This window comes from Scyliorhinus canicula, chromosome 18, assembly GCF_902713615.1.
Source record: "Scyliorhinus canicula chromosome 18, sScyCan1.1, whole genome shotgun sequence".
Classification (NCBI taxonomy): Eukaryota; Metazoa; Chordata; class Chondrichthyes; order Carcharhiniformes; family Scyliorhinidae; genus Scyliorhinus; species Scyliorhinus canicula.
The window spans coordinates 79,593,951-79,609,488 of record NC_052163.1 but is presented as its reverse complement, the minus strand read 5'-3'; the positions used below and the strand labels follow the sequence as shown (position 1 = coordinate 79,609,488).

The window sequence follows — 15,538 nt, the reverse complement described above, 5'->3', positions numbered from 1 at the left end:
CCTCAAATGACAGTCCCTCATCCCAGGAATCAGCCATCTCTGCACTCCCTCCATAGCAAGAATATCCTTCCTCAGATAAGGACACCAAGACGGCACACAATACTCCAAGTGTGGCCTCACCAATGCCCTATACAACTGCCGTAAAACATCTCTATTCCTATACTCAAATCCTTTTGCTATGAAGGCCAACATACCATTTGCCTCCTTTACTGCTGTACCTATGCCCTTACTTTCAGCGACTAATGTTCGAGGACACCAAGGTTTTGCTGAGTATCCACCTCTCTTACTTTACATCCATTTAAATAACAATTTGCTTTCCTATTTTTGTTACCGTAACGGATAACCTCACATTTATCCACCTGCCCACTCACTCAACCTGTCTAAATCCCGCTGAAGCATCTCTGCAACCGCCTCTCAGGTCCCCCTCCCACCCAACTTTGTATCATCTGCAAATTTGAAGATAACATTTAGTTCCCCCTTCCAAATATTAATATATAATATGAACAGTTGGGCTCCTAGCACAGATCCCTGCAGTACCCTACTAATCACTGCCTGCCAATCAGAAAAAGACACACTTATTTCAATGTTTTGCTTCATGTTTTCTAACCAGCTTTCTATCCATCTCAAGACACTACCCATAATCTCATGTGCTTTAACTTTACAAAGTAATCTGCTGTGTGAGATCTTGTCGAAGGCCTTCTGAAAGTCTAAATAAACTGCATCCACCGGTTCTCTCTGGTTAACACCACTGGTTACATCTTCAAAGAATTCAAGTAGATTTGTCAAGCATGATTTTCCTTTCATAAATTCATGCAGAATTTGTCCGATAACACCACTGCTTTCCAAATGCTTGTGCTATGAAATCCTTGATAATGGACTCCAGCAGCATCCTTACTACTGACGTTAAACTCACTGATGTATCATTTCCTGTTTACTCTCTGCCTCCCTTTTTGAATAGTCGGATTATACCAGCTACCCTCCAATCTGTAGGAACAATTCCAGAGTCCGGAAAATTTTGGAAATGACCACCAATGGATCCACTATTTTCAGAGCCACTTCCTTAAGTACTCTGGGATAGGGCAGCAAGGTGGCGCAGTGGATAGCACTGCTGCCTCAAGGCGCCGAGGTCCAAGGTTCGATCCTGGCACTGGGTCACTTTCTGTGTGGCGTTTGTGCATTCTCCCCGTGTTTGCGTGGGTTTTGCCACCACAACGCATGTGCGGGCTAGGTGGATTGGTCTTTTTCTCTTGTTCTTGATTCTCCCTGCTCAGAATCCTTACATAGATCCTCACCGCTTCTGCCATTTTAATTTAAACCCTCTGTAATTGCTCTAGCATGTGCCCCCCCCCCCCCCCCCCCCCCAGTTTGTACAGGTCCCACCTCCTCCAGAACTGGTCCCAATGCCCCATGAATCTGAAACCCTCCCCCTCACAACATCTCTTCAGCCATGTATTCATATGATGCATCTTACTATTTCTACACTTACTAGCACATGGCACTACTAGTAATCATGAGATCACTACCTTTGAGGTCTGACTTGCCAACTTTGAACTTCCTATATTCTGCTTTCAGGACCTCATCCTTTTTCTGTTACTTATGTTATTGGTATCAATATGTACCATGACCACTGGCTTCATCACCCTTCCCCTCCAGAATGTCCTTTAACCGCTCCTGGGCATCCTTGACCCTAGCAGCAGGGAGGCAATGTACCATCTTGGAGTCTTGTTTGCGGCCACAGAAATGCCCATCTATTCCCCTTACCATCAAACCCCCTATAGCTATTGCATTCCCACACTTTTACTCCTCCCCACTCAGCAGAACTAATTGTGGTGCAACACAATTGGCTGCTGCTGCTTTCCCATGAGTGCCCATTCGCCTCAACAGTATCCAAACAGTATATTTGTTTTGCAGTGGAATAGCCACAGGAGATTCCTACACTGCCTGTCTAGCTCTCTTGCTCTGCCTGGTGGTCACCCATTCCCTTCTTGATGCGCAGTCTGAGCCTGCGGTGTATACCACTTCTCTATACATGCTATTAATGACACTCTCTCACAGATGATCCACAGTGTCCCCATCTGCCAGTCAAGATTCACAACCTGGGTTTCCAGGAGCTGTAGCCAGAGACACATCCTGCACACATGCTAGCCCTGGGCAGTGGAAATGTTTCTGGCCTCCCACATGCGGCAAGAGGAGCAAACCAAGACTTTGGGTTCTCCTGCCATGACTTACCCTTTTAAATTAAAGCTTTGGAAGATGCTTTCGATTGGATTATATCCAATTCTCTGTGGCCCTTTTTTCCATGTCCTTGTTACTACCAATTATAGCCCTTACAGATTATAAACCACAAAACATATTTTCAAATTATAAGTAATAAAAGTTGTAAAGACTAACCAACCTCACCCACTCCTTACCAATCAGCTCTCTCCCTTGTAGCCTCAGCTTCAGCAGGACAAGAACTCGCTCTGAAGATTTAAAAGTTATAAAGCAATGAGAAAAAGCAAAGAACACCTCTTCCCGAACTGCACTAAATTTGCACTCTGCTTCAAATTCCCAAGTTTAGAACTCAATCTGTGTCTCACTCCAGATGTGGCCTCTCCCACCGCTCGTGCACAAAGCTGTCTGGCGATGACGGGGGCAGGGAATTTTTCCCATTGTGGAGGATGAGCGGAAACCATGTCATAAATTCTCGCCCCAACCTCATTCATTATGCACCTGGGGGTTTAGCATCTGCGACAAGGAGGGTAGGTTGGCATATTCCCACCGTCATATCTGGGTGCCATGATTAAAAGGCACCCAACATCACTGACTCAGAATTGAATATAGAAGATGAACCTCCTGAAAAAAAAGATGGATCCCCAGGAACATTCTGAACCTGGAAGATGGACCTCCTTGATGATACTGAAGCTGGAATATACACCTGAAAGATGTTTCAGTATCCAGAGTTGCAAGGCAGCTCCATCCTGAACTCTGGGAACAGCCCCAGGCATTGTTCAGACGAGTTCCAACTTCTGCATAAATTGTTGTTTTAGGCGTGTTCTGGGCCAGTGTGTTTCCCCACTGGCATCGCAGAGAGTTTGGTGTGGGAGGAATATTCCTGTTGGGCCTGCATCTGTGGGATGCAAATCAGTTTCACAATGGTCTCTAGCGGGTTTCCCGATCCACCATGGTCATCACCAGTGGAAGATCCCGTGGGAAAGTAACCTAGGCATGAAACTGGACAGGCCTTGTAAGAAGCTACACTACACTTCAGGCAAATTATCAATAAACACGCGGACAAGACGCTGGGAGATTGATCTATCCTCAATGCTTGTTTCCACATGGACACGTGTAAGTACATTCACAATAAGATGGGATTCCCGCCGCATCCCCCGCTACCTGCCATTCAAATCACTGTTGTGGACATGGGAGAATTCAGCCCAATATGTTAATTAATAAACTACCATGTTCAGGAGCCACTTTGAACTCATCCAGAAGACATTTTAGAACTAAACCAGTATTACTAAATACTAAATGTTACTAAACCAGTTACTGGCAGAGTTTAAATTAGCGGGTCTCAGGGCATCAAGCACAGAGTGCAATGATCAGTGAGTGGAGTTGGCAGTTTGGTAAGTGAGTGAGTTGGATTTTCTCTTTCTTTTCTTTCCTGTTGTCTTGCTTTCCCAAAGACTTTCACAGATCAGAAGGAGCTGTTGCAGACCAACACCCAAAAAACTGAGGATTATTAAGGGATTAATTGAGAAGCATAAGTAAAGGATAAGTGAAGGATAAGTAAAAAGTTAGAGACTAAGAGAATGATACTAAAGTTAAAGTAAAGGGGTATATCTTTAAGATTATGTAATTAGCGAAGTTCATGAATAGGGCTCAGCAGATCCAGATTTAAGTCTCCCTGGTGTCAGGGTCAGGGATGTCACTGAGTGGATGCGAGGCATCCTGAAGGGGAGGGCGATAAGACAGAGGTCATGGTACACATTGGTACCCATGATATAGGTAGAATGAGGGATGAGACCTTGCATGAATAGTTATGGGAACTAGGCATTAGACTAATCAGTTGGACCTCAAAGGTTAAACTCTGGATTACTCCAAGTACCACATGCTAGCAAGTACAGAAATAGAAAAATAGGGAAGATGAATGTGTGGCTCAAGAGTTGCAGATAAAGGGAGGGGTTTAGATTCCTGTATCACTGGGATTTTTTTCTGGGGAAGGTGGGACCTGGACAAGGGGGATGGCCTGCACCTGAACCAAAATGGGACCAACATCCTTGCAAGTGTGTTTGCCAGTGCTGTTACGAGGGATTTAAACTAATTAGGCAAGGGAGGGGGCACAAAGCTTTAATGTAATAGGGCCACAAATTGTATACTTTCAAGGGAGTAAATCAAGCCTGGATGGCCTTTACTTTGATGCTAGGAGTATCCTTAGTAAGACTGATGAGTTAAGTGCATGTATTGTGTATTGTCACGTGAAGTTGTGATATTGTTGGCATACTGAGACATGATCGAGGGAGGGGCAGGACAGGCAGCTGAACATTCCAGGATAATCTTCAGGCAGGACAGGGGAGGGTGCAAAAGAGAAGGTAGTGTTACATTATTAATTAAGCAGTCTGTTACTGCAGTAAGGAGGGATGATATTTGGAAGAGTCTTCCAATGGGGCTTAGTGGGTAGAGTTTAAGAATAAAAGGGGGCCATTCACACTGCTGGGAATGTTTCATAGACCACCAAATAGTTAGTGGGCAACAGAGAAGCTGATATGTAGGCAATTCACTGAGATGCGTAAAAACAATAATAGAGTAATTATATTCGGGGATGCTAACTTCCCCATCATTAATTGGGATAGTCACATTGTAAAGGATTTAGATGGGAGTAAATTTCTTGAAATGTATTTCTGAGAGGTTTTTATATCAACATGTCAAAGGTCCAACACAGGATGGTGCATTGCTGGACGTAGTTCTGGGCAACAAAAACTAACAGAGCATTTTAGTGATAGCGACCACAACATCATACATTTTAAATTTGTCATGGTAAAGGGAAAATATAGTCTACAAAAAAGGGATTTGGATTGGGGGAAGGTTGATTTTAATAAGATAAGGCTGGATCTGGCCAAAGTATACTGGGAACGGTTAACTTTGGGTAAATCTACAGTAGAACAGTGGTGGGATTGTTTAAAATTGAATTGGCAACAGTACAGATCCAACATGTTCGCTTCAGGGTGAAATGCAAGAGCAATAAGTCCAGTAAACCCTGAATGTCTAGAAATATTCAGGAATGAATAAGAAGGAGAAGAGAAGCTTCTAACCGGTACAGAGTAAGCAAATCTACTGAGGCCCTCCTGGAATATAGAAAGTGCAGGGGGAAACTCAAAAAAACAATTAGGACAGCAAAGGCAGGACATCAAAAAGCACTGGTGGGCAAGATTGGGGAGAATCACAAGATATTCCATAAATATATCAAGAGAAAGAGAAAAACCAGGGAAAGAGTAGGGCCCATTAAGGACCAAAATGGTAATCTGTGCATTGAGCTAGATGACATTGTTACAGTTTTAAATTAGTACTTCACATATGACTTCACTTTGGAGAAGGAGGGTGTAGGTGCATAATTCAGACAGAGGGATGAGCCTTACTCTAATGTGCAGATTTGCAAGGTACCTGAGGCTTTGGGATACAATCCCTTTTCCTCGGGTGAGCGCCGTTTGGTACTGGTCCCCACAAATAGGAACCAGATGGAACAGCACTTGTGGGGGCTCTGAAGGGATCGGAGGCCCTCAGCTGCATAACTTTTGGGCAGGGTGGTACCCTGACACAGCTGGTGCCACTTGGGTACCTTGCCAGTGCCACGTGGTGCCATCCTGGCACTGCCAAGGTGCTCAGGTGGTGCTGACAGCTGGGAGGGGCACTGCCAGGTTGGCACTGCCAAGGCACCAGGATGGCATTTTTTGCACGCGTGCGATTGGGCCGGGGTTGCCCACCGTGGGTGTTGGGGGTGCGAGACGGGGGTCAGGGGGCCCTCCCATGTTGCGTTCAGGGGGAGGTCAGCTTTTTTTGGGGGGGCTTTGGAGATCGGGGCGCCATTTAAAAATGGCGAACTGATCTCTCGCTACAACGAGCAGTTCCAGCAAGCGGAGCTGCTGTACAAATGGGGCTGTGTGCGGTCTCAGCCACATGTTTCCCATTTAGGCTCCTTATTCAACACAAGTTGCGTTGAATAGCCACGTTTGTCTCGGCACTGCTAGTGCCGGGAAACACATGGCTAAATGTGCTCACTCGGGAACTTTATTCACTTTTGGGAAGATCGTGCCCAGAGTATATATTCATCTTTTGTCATGTGATTTTTTTCTTTTCTTTTACTTAAGTAAATATTCTTTATTAATTATTTACACAACGATTGGTCTGGTTCCTCACTCACTTGTACTTTGTTCCTCACATTATTCCAAACAAATATGCACCACTAATAATCGGCGTTTCAAGTTATCCTTTGGAGTTCTGAGATACCTTCACAGGTAACATCAGAGGGGTTCATAACATATATCTGTTTGATTGAAAGAGGAAGCCTCAGCAAGTGTTGAAGTGAAGAATCATAAACAGAGACTTTCTCAAGCTGAGCAATAGAATACATGCCTCAAATTAGAATTTCAAGACTTGAGAATTGCTTTGAATTATTTGAAGGTAACACCGAGTGGGGTAGATTATTTTCACTGTCAATTAAAAATATATGAGTTAGAATGATGATTGAAAAGGCAACATGCTTTCAACGCTGTGGTTTGTCAAGGAAATCCAGTTCCAGGTTTTCCATCAGACATTGAAGCATGTGTGTCAGAATGGACCCAGCCAGATCCACCAACACTGAATGAAGGGAGTGTAATGTTCCTTGTATTATTCTCCAAGATAGCCAAAGTCATAGTGTTTACAAAGAACATTGAGCTATATGTCAAAACCAAAGCTAGTTTATTTTACACTACTTGAAATGGTTTGCACACTCTACTGAGTAACAACTAACATAATTATAGTATTGAATCTATGATACAGTAACTAATTATCTCTAATACAAGCAACACTCTAACTCAACCTCACACAATCCTTCTTCATCAGTTTCTCCCAGAATGCTTAGAGACGCAGCCTTTTATAAGACTACTCAGTAGGCATGGGGCTGATTTAGTTGATTTAGGCTACACAACTGGTTTGTGATGCAGAACAAGGCCAGCAGCACCGGTTCAATTCCCGTGCCAGCTGAGAATTCTGAATTCTCCCACTGTGTACCCGAACAGGCGCCGGAATGTGGTGACCCAGGGATTTTCACAGTAACTTCATTGCAGTGTAAGCCTACTTGTGACAATAAAGATAAAGATTATTAGTGTTTAGAAACATGAACATCATCTTGTTAACCTTTTACTCTTCTTAGATTATACATATCGTTACAGGGAGCGAACTTGAAAGATATGTGTTTGAAAACATTGATTCCCTTCCCTCGTCAGCACCCTCCTGCCACTTCTAATCTGCCAGCCTTAAATCCTTCACTCCCCTTCGTAAAGGAGTCAGAAGTAAAGCATATTGCGATAGTGACCTGCACTATGGTCAGAAATCCTGATGGGCAGGTAAATGATATTGTGCAATCAGTGTCTTTCCCTGACTGACGTACAAGCTTGTCTCAAAGAATTGGGGAAAATTGATGATGGAGATAGCACCCTGGATGTGAAAAGGCAGTGGGCAGGCATTAAGCAAGGTCATTCAGAGCTGGATGGCAGGTTAATAAGGAAAAGTACAATTTATTTTGTGCAAACGAGTGGAGAACCTGTCCTCGATCTTCCCCCAGAACCAAAAACAGAACCCAGCTCTGAACTGCCTTGTGTAAACCCCGTGGCTCCCCTAGTCCCTTCAGTCATGTATCCCCACTTACCTCTGAGGAAACATCAACTCCTGTATTCGTAATATCTAGAGATGCATGTGAAATGAGAAGTGAGAAAGCACAGATGCACCTCTTTCTCAAGCTGATGGGCAAACTGTATGAGGGAGTTCGGAACAGCGAAAGACAATCATCCACTTGAAGTGAATATGAGATGGGGATTCATCAAATGGGGTCACTCAGAATTGGTAGATAGTTTTAAAATGGAATTGGAGAGAGAATGGATAAGATGCAAAAGAACTGTTCATATTTGTGCATAAATGTGATTGTTGAGTTAGTTGAAGCATAGGAAATGAGCTCCACAACATTTTTTGTTTAGTGAGAGCACTGTCCTTTTCAGAAATTGTGTTGCTAGCCTTGCAGAGAGAAACAGCAGAAATACAGCTTGAACTGTAAATAAACATTTTATTTAATTTGAAATGGGTGAACTTTCAAAATTACATTTGGTGTTTTATAGTCAATGAACATTTTCAGTTATAAACTAGAAACCTTGCTGTTGGCCACAGTGAAATATTTAGTTATAAGGTCAAAATATATGTGACAATCTGGCCACAACCCAAAACATTGCGATAATATATGGAGGGATACACAAACTCTTTTGAAAAGATCACCTGAGAGTCAAGAATGTGTAGCCATGGTATTGAGACACTGAACTCACGTGCAGATGTGTAACATGTCAAGTAACCTACAGAATATGCAGGGAATCAGATCAAAAATGGGCTGGTTCAAAGGGCAGGAGATACTGTGTGCAATGTACTGTACTGTACTGTACAATGTACTGTACAATGTACAGTCATCTGCAGCTACTTGACAATTGGCATTGAATGATCAACATGGTCAGTCGGGCGAGACAACAGCCTGAAATGATCAAGGCACTGACACACACTCCATCAAAAAACTGACTTTAAAGCAATCTGAATCATATTATACACTATGGTAATTGTCAAGGAAGTCAAATTAAAGCAAAATGAACTTTGGATTGGGGCAAATGCAGGGGGATTCTCCGCAATCAGCACGATAGCCCGACACCGGCGTCAAAAACACCCCGAACCACTGGCGGGCCGACCGGAAATAGCGGGGCTAGGTGGATGCCGGAGGGGTTGGTGCCGCGCCAGCCGGACTGCGCAAGTCCGCGCATGCGCCAAAGGGCCGGCGTGATCTCGAGCAGGCGCAGAACTGCCGGTGTATTCTGCCGCATGCGCAGTGGGGTGTCTTCTCAGGGCCGGCCATGGCGGAGCCCTACAAGGGCTGGCCAGGAAGGAAGAAGTGACCCCAAGGCACAGGCCCGCCTGCAGATCGGTGGGCCCTGATCGTGGGCCAGGCCACCATGGGGCCCACCCCTCGGGTCGAATCTCCCCGCACCCCCTCGTGGACCGCCCCAACCGACTTACCTGCCAGGTCCCGCAGTGTGGGACCATGTCTAATCCACGCTGGTGGTACTGGCCAGAAACCGACGGCCGCATGGCCCATCGGGGGCCGGAGAAGTACCGGGGGGGGGGGCTGCCAACGGCCCCCGACCGGCGTGGTGTGAACCCCGCCCCCACCCAAAAACTGGTTTCGGAGAATACGGCAGCCTGCGTCGGGGCGGGATTCACCCCCCCCCCCCCCCCCCCCCCCCCCCCTCCAGGGATTCTCCGACTGGGCGGGGGGATCAGAGAATCCCGCCCATGAAGTCTGGGAAGTAATCACACTTTAGTAAGCAATATCCACAAAATGGAATCAGTTTTAAAGAGAGAAAGCTGGAGAATCTTTTAAGTTCATCTGATTTCATAGTTGAGACATGAATACTGATACGTTAATAACTTAGAATATGCAATATTTCTGGAAGTGATTTTACTGATTGAGGTAATCTGTAGGTGGGGCTATAACTGCAGTTGTATAGTGACCAAGGTTCATGTTTTAAGCAAGACTCAAATGTAAATATTATTTGGAATCACACGCAAACTTTACATCAACCACCACCCACAGTTTTCTGGAGTGGTGGATAGAGGGAACAGAACTTTAGAGGCATGATTAAAAAGTTGTGTACAGATCACCAATGGGCTAACGTGTCACCACTGTGAAAATTGAAAAAATTGAAAATCGCTTATTTTCATGAGTAGGCTTCAATGAATTTACTGTGAAAAGCCCCTAGTCGCCACATTTCGGCGCCTGTCCGGGGAGGCTGGTATGGGAATCAAACCGTGCTGCTGGCCTGCTTGGTCTGCTTTAAAAGCCAGTGATTTAGCCCAGTGAGCTAAACCAGCCCCCTGTGAAAGGCAGAAATAAAGATGAGAAAGCTGTACCATATTAATCAGTTTAAAACTGTGAATGAGTAAATAATACACTTTGTTACAGATGCGTAGCCTGATATTAACAATTTGCTGGAATATTTCCTTGAAGATCTGCATTTTATAAAAAGGGAGGGAAATCCTGGAACTATTGCCACCTCCTGTAGGGACAATGGCCGGAAAATCTGGCCGTTAACACCGCCAGGATCCTTTGGTCCCGCCGATGGTGCGCCATCGCCACAGGTTTCCCAGTGGCAAGGCATACATTCAACTGGAAATCCCATTGACAACAGCAGGATGAGAAGATCACACAGTCGGCCAATGGTGGGCTGCCACCTGCCGCCGTGACACACACAGCGGGATGCTTGATAAATCCTGCCCTCTGTGACTGAACCAATTTTGGTAATTTCACTGGCTATCAGTGTAACTACAATAACATGACCTCTTTCGTGGCAAATGTGACTGGGCCACAAATAGTGTTTATAGAATAGTTATAATTGAAGAATGGAAAGGACTGAGAATTGAATGCAATTGCATGAGTTATGGAGACTCTGCCAGTGGGATTCTCTGTTCCTTCAGGAGCACACCCACTCCTGCGGGTTTCCCGGCGGTGTAGGGGTGCCTAGAATGGAAAATCCCATTGGCCAGCGGAGGGAATGGAGAATCTCACTGCCAGTGGCGGCGTGCCACCGGGAAACATGTGGCTGGGGAAGCAGAGAATTCACCCCATCATGTCACCTACATTCACACTGGGCAAAGGATCAGCAGAGCAGAAGATTGGTTTTCTTTATGTTTGTAGGGATCTCATGTCACTAAATTGGCTCAAGCTAAGGAAGGAACTTCAAGAAACAGTGAAATGATGCACAAACAGGTACTTTATCATGGAGCCACAAGCTTGTAAAAAATCTAGAACCTAGTCCTGCTTGGAACATGGGTCATAGAAAAATAGGCAGAGAAACTGAATCAGATTGCATGTCCTAAAATGAAGAAAAGACCAATTAATGGGTTAGTGATTGCCAGAATATACAAATAACTGTACAATAACATAAATACTGAATTTGTGCCTGTCCTCTTACAATTCCAGAATATCTTTGTTTCAAACAATATCAAGAATTCTATGATCCCTTCTTGTCAAAGATGATACAAGATTTTATGAAGCGAGGTTCGATTCCCGATACCCACTCACAAAGTCACTGAGCTGAGAATTAGTTTTGAAACTTTAAATAATATTCAGTGACCCCGCCTCCATCACTTCCTGAGACAGAGAGTTGCACAGTCATACATCTCTCTGAGGGAAAAATAATTCTCATCTCTATTATAAGGATCACCCCAATTTTTAACCAGTGCTCTCTAGTTCTGGATTCACCCATAAGAGGAAACATCATTTCCACGTCCACCTTCTCAAGACTATTAAGAATCTTATATACTTCAATCATTCCACCCCACACTCTTCTAAACTCCAGTTAAAACAAGCCCAGTCTGTTCAACCTACACTCATAAGACAACATGCCCATTCCAGGTATCAATCTAGTGAACCTCCTCTGAAGCACTTCCAATGCAGTTACATCCTTCCTTAAACAAAGAGGCCAAAACTACACAGAATATTCAAGAAATCTATCTGACTCATTGGTGTCCGTTAGGGAAGGATCTCTGCCATCCTTACCCAGTCTACTTACATGGCCTATTTGTGACTCCAAATCTACATCAATATGGCTGACTCTTAACTGACCCTGAAATGCTCGAGGGCAATTAGAAATAGGCAACAAATGCTGGCTTTGCCATGAAAGAATAAATTACCAAGGTTTTGAATTTGTCTGCATATTTCATCTTCCATCTCCCTTGATGTGAATACATTGAAATACTTTGCAAATTTGAGATTGTCGAGTCCTCCTTGATTTTGTTTCCATTTCCTCCTATTTTTCACAAACTTACAATATGTTTGATGGCCATTAACCTTTCACCTTGGTTTCTCTATTTAAAAATTGAACCCTCCTTATGCTCTCACTCTGCCAATTTCTAATGTACACCATTGAGCAGAAGTTGGACTGGAGCAGCCGTATCAACACTCTGGCTGCACATGCAGGGCAGACGCTGGGTATTCTGAGACAAGTGTTTCACCTCCTGACCATTCAGTCTCTCCAAAATCTCCAAGCTCCAAGTCAGGAGTGTGATGGAATCATCACCACTCGCCTGGAAGGTGCAGTCACAACAACACAACACCATCCAGGTCGGAGCATTTCACTTGATTGGTGCTCCTGCTCTACAAGACTCAGTTTCTCCTGCACCGTCTACCACACTACAGCTGCAGTATGTACTATCTACAGGATGTACTGCAGCAAATTAACAAGGTTATTTCTTCCTTTACAACCTCTAACACCAAGAACAAGTGCAGTAGTGTCTTGGGCACAACTCCAGCTCCACATTCCTCTCCAAGTCACGCACCATCCTGAGTTGGACATATATTGCTGCTCTCTCGTCATTGTCATTGCCTGAAGAATTCCTACTTAAGAGCATTGTGAGAACACCTTCACCACAAGGACTGCAACAATTTTAACAGGAGGTTCCCCACCACCTTCTCAAGGCAGCTTGGGATGGGCGATAAATGCCGACCTTACCAGCATGGTCCATTTCTGGACCATCGGGATCTTTTCCGGGGCAGGTAGGACCTGTACAAGGACTGTGCATCTAAACTCGAGGGGCACCAATATCCTGGCTGGGAGGTTTGCTAGTGTCACTCGGGAGGCTTTAAACTAGTATGGCAGGGGGGTGGGAACCAGAGCGTTAGCTTAGAAGGTGTAATAACTGAAGAAAAAATAGATAATAAAAATAAGAGAACATCATCATCTTCAGGCAGAGCAAAAAAGGTGACAAGTGTGAGAAGGGAGGTGGTCAATGCAGGATTGAGGGTGTTGCACCTAAATGCGCGCAGTCTACGGAACAAGGTAAATATGCTTGTTGCGCACATTGAAATTGGCCGGAATAATGTTGTGGGCATCGCAGAGACGTGGCTGCATGGGGATCAGGGCTGGGATCTAAATATACAAGGATATGTGTCCTATCGAAAGGACAGGCAGATGGGCAAAGGGGGTGGAGCTGCATCGTTAGTAAGGAATGAGGTTAAATCGATAGCAAGGAGCGATATAGGATCAGACGGCATAGAATCTCTGTGGGTAGAGCTGTGGAATCGCAAAGATAAAAAGACTCTGATGGGAGTTATGTACAGGCCCCCTAGCAGTAGTCAGGATGTGGGGCAGAAAATAAATCAGGAGATAGATAAAGCATGTAAAAAAGGCAATATTCCAATAATCATGGGGGACTTCAATATGCAGGTGAACTGGGAAAATCAGATTGGCAGTGGATCCCAAGAAAAGGAACTTGTGGAATGTTTAAGAGACGGTTTAATGGAGCAGCTTGTGGCAGAGCCTACTAGGGAACAGGCAATTCTGGATTTGGTGATGTGTAATGAGGCAGATTTTATTAGGGATCTTAAGGTGAAGGAACCCTTCGGGAAAAAGCATACAAAGTAGTGAGGAATAGTGAGAAGCCAGAGGATTGGGAAGCCTTTAAAAGCAAGCAGAGGACAACTAAAAAGGCAATAAGGGGAGAGAAGATGAAATGTGAGTGCAAGCTAGCTAGTAATATGAAAGAAGACAGGAAGAGTTATTTTTCAATATATAAAAGATTAGAGGGAGGCAAAAATAGACATTGGACATTGGACCACTGAAAAATGTGAGGTTATGCACTTTGGAAGGAGGAATTTAGGCGCAGACTATTTTCTAAATGGGGAAATGCTTAGAAATCAGAAGCACAAAGGGATTTGGTAGTCCTTGTTCACGATTCTCTTAAGGTTAATGTGCAGGTTCAGTCGGCAGTTAGGAAGGCAAATGCAATATTAGCATTCCTGTCAAGAGGGTTAGAATACAAGACCAGGGATATACTTCTGAGGCTGTATAAGGCTCTGATCAGACCCCATTTAGAGTATTGTGACCCCATTTAGAGTATTGTGAGTAGTTTTGGGCCCCGTATCTAAGGAAAGATGTGCTGGCCTTGGAAAGGATCCAGAGGAGGTTCACAAGAATGATCCCTGGAATGAAGAGCTTGTTGTATGAGGAACGGTTGAGGACTCTGGCTCTGTATTTGGAGTTTAGAAGAATGAGGGGGATCTTATTGAAACTTACAGGATTCTGCGAGGCTTGGATAGAGTGCACGTGGAGAGGATGTTTTCACTTGTAGGACAAGCTAGATTCAGAGGAGACAATCTCAGTCTAAAGGGACAATCCTTTAAAATAGAGATGAGGAGGAATTTCTTCAGCCAGAGAGTGGTGAATCTATGGATATCTTTGCCACAGAAGGCTGTGGAGGCCAAATCACTGAGTGTCTTTAAGGCAGAGATAGATAGGTTCTTGATTAATAAGGGGATCAGGGGTTATGGAGAGAAAGCAGTAAAATGGGGATGAGAAAAATATCAGTCATGATTGAATGGCGGAGCAGACTCAATGGGCCGAGTGGCCTAATTCTGCTCCTATGTCTTATGGTCTTATGGACCACATCCTGAAAACAAATATTTTTAAGGAACACAGAGGAGAAGGAGCTCATTAACCTGGTGATTTGAAGCAGGCTAAATCATTTTCCCAAAATACTGAAACTGGTTAATTTGTACCCGTTCTTTCTGTACGCACACACACAATGTGAACTGAACCCATCCCATCCACCCAATTAATCAATGAACACTGGAAGGAACGAGACAGAAACTTTGTATCAACAAACAGTTATAACCACCAGGAGATCCAAGAGAAAACTGTCATTGATCTTTCCATGGGACTTGTGGAGTATGAGCTTCCCAGATAGGCGGTAGAGGCCGCCCATCTGGGGCTCATTCTGAACAAAGATAAAAGCTGGCCCAAAGCAGGTTAGTCCTGGTGTGGTTAGTCCTCCCAGCAAGGACTGTACTGGGAGTGACAGGCTGCCTTCAGCAGGACTTGATAAAAAGTTAAATAAAGTTATGTTCCTTTACCTCTGAGATATTAAACAAACTCACCTTGGACTGATCCTCGGGCAGTCGTGCTGAATGACTGGTGTGCTGCCAGCTTATATACACACACAGCCTTCCAGAATCCATCTCTTCAGGTATGTGGTGACATCATTGATTGGGAAATGGAAGACATTAGTAAACCAATTAAGTGGGATTGTTTCATGTCTTTTAGAATGTTGCTAAAGAATAAGATCCCTCTTTTCAAAGTATGCAGTGTTCCAATGCTATGCAATATTATATCCTCATACCCACCTCTTTTTATTGTTGAGTAATTTTCTCTTTCTGTCCTTAACCTGCATTTCGACACCATCGATAAATGGCCCAGATTTTTAAAGACAACAGACG

At 44.3% G+C, this 15,538-nt stretch overlaps 1 protein-coding gene across 3 annotated transcripts in view; it reads right to left on the bottom strand.

Annotated features, from left to right (window-relative positions):
* Positions 1–15,271, bottom strand: part of LOC119953323 (procathepsin L-like) — a 73,776-nt gene extending 58,505 nt beyond the window's left edge. Inside the window, exons 1-2 of one of the 3 annotated variants that reach the window (XM_038777483.1) lie at positions 15,200–15,271; positions 2,412–2,462 (exon numbers count right to left, since the gene is read on the bottom strand). The gene's annotated coding sequence lies outside the window, so the exon portion shown is untranslated. Of the gene's footprint in view, positions 1–2,400; positions 2,463–15,199 lie in introns of those variants that run through there. The other 2 variants (XM_038777481.1, XM_038777482.1) reach the window with 2 other exon arrangements.
* Positions 15,272–15,538: the final 267 nt, after the last annotated feature.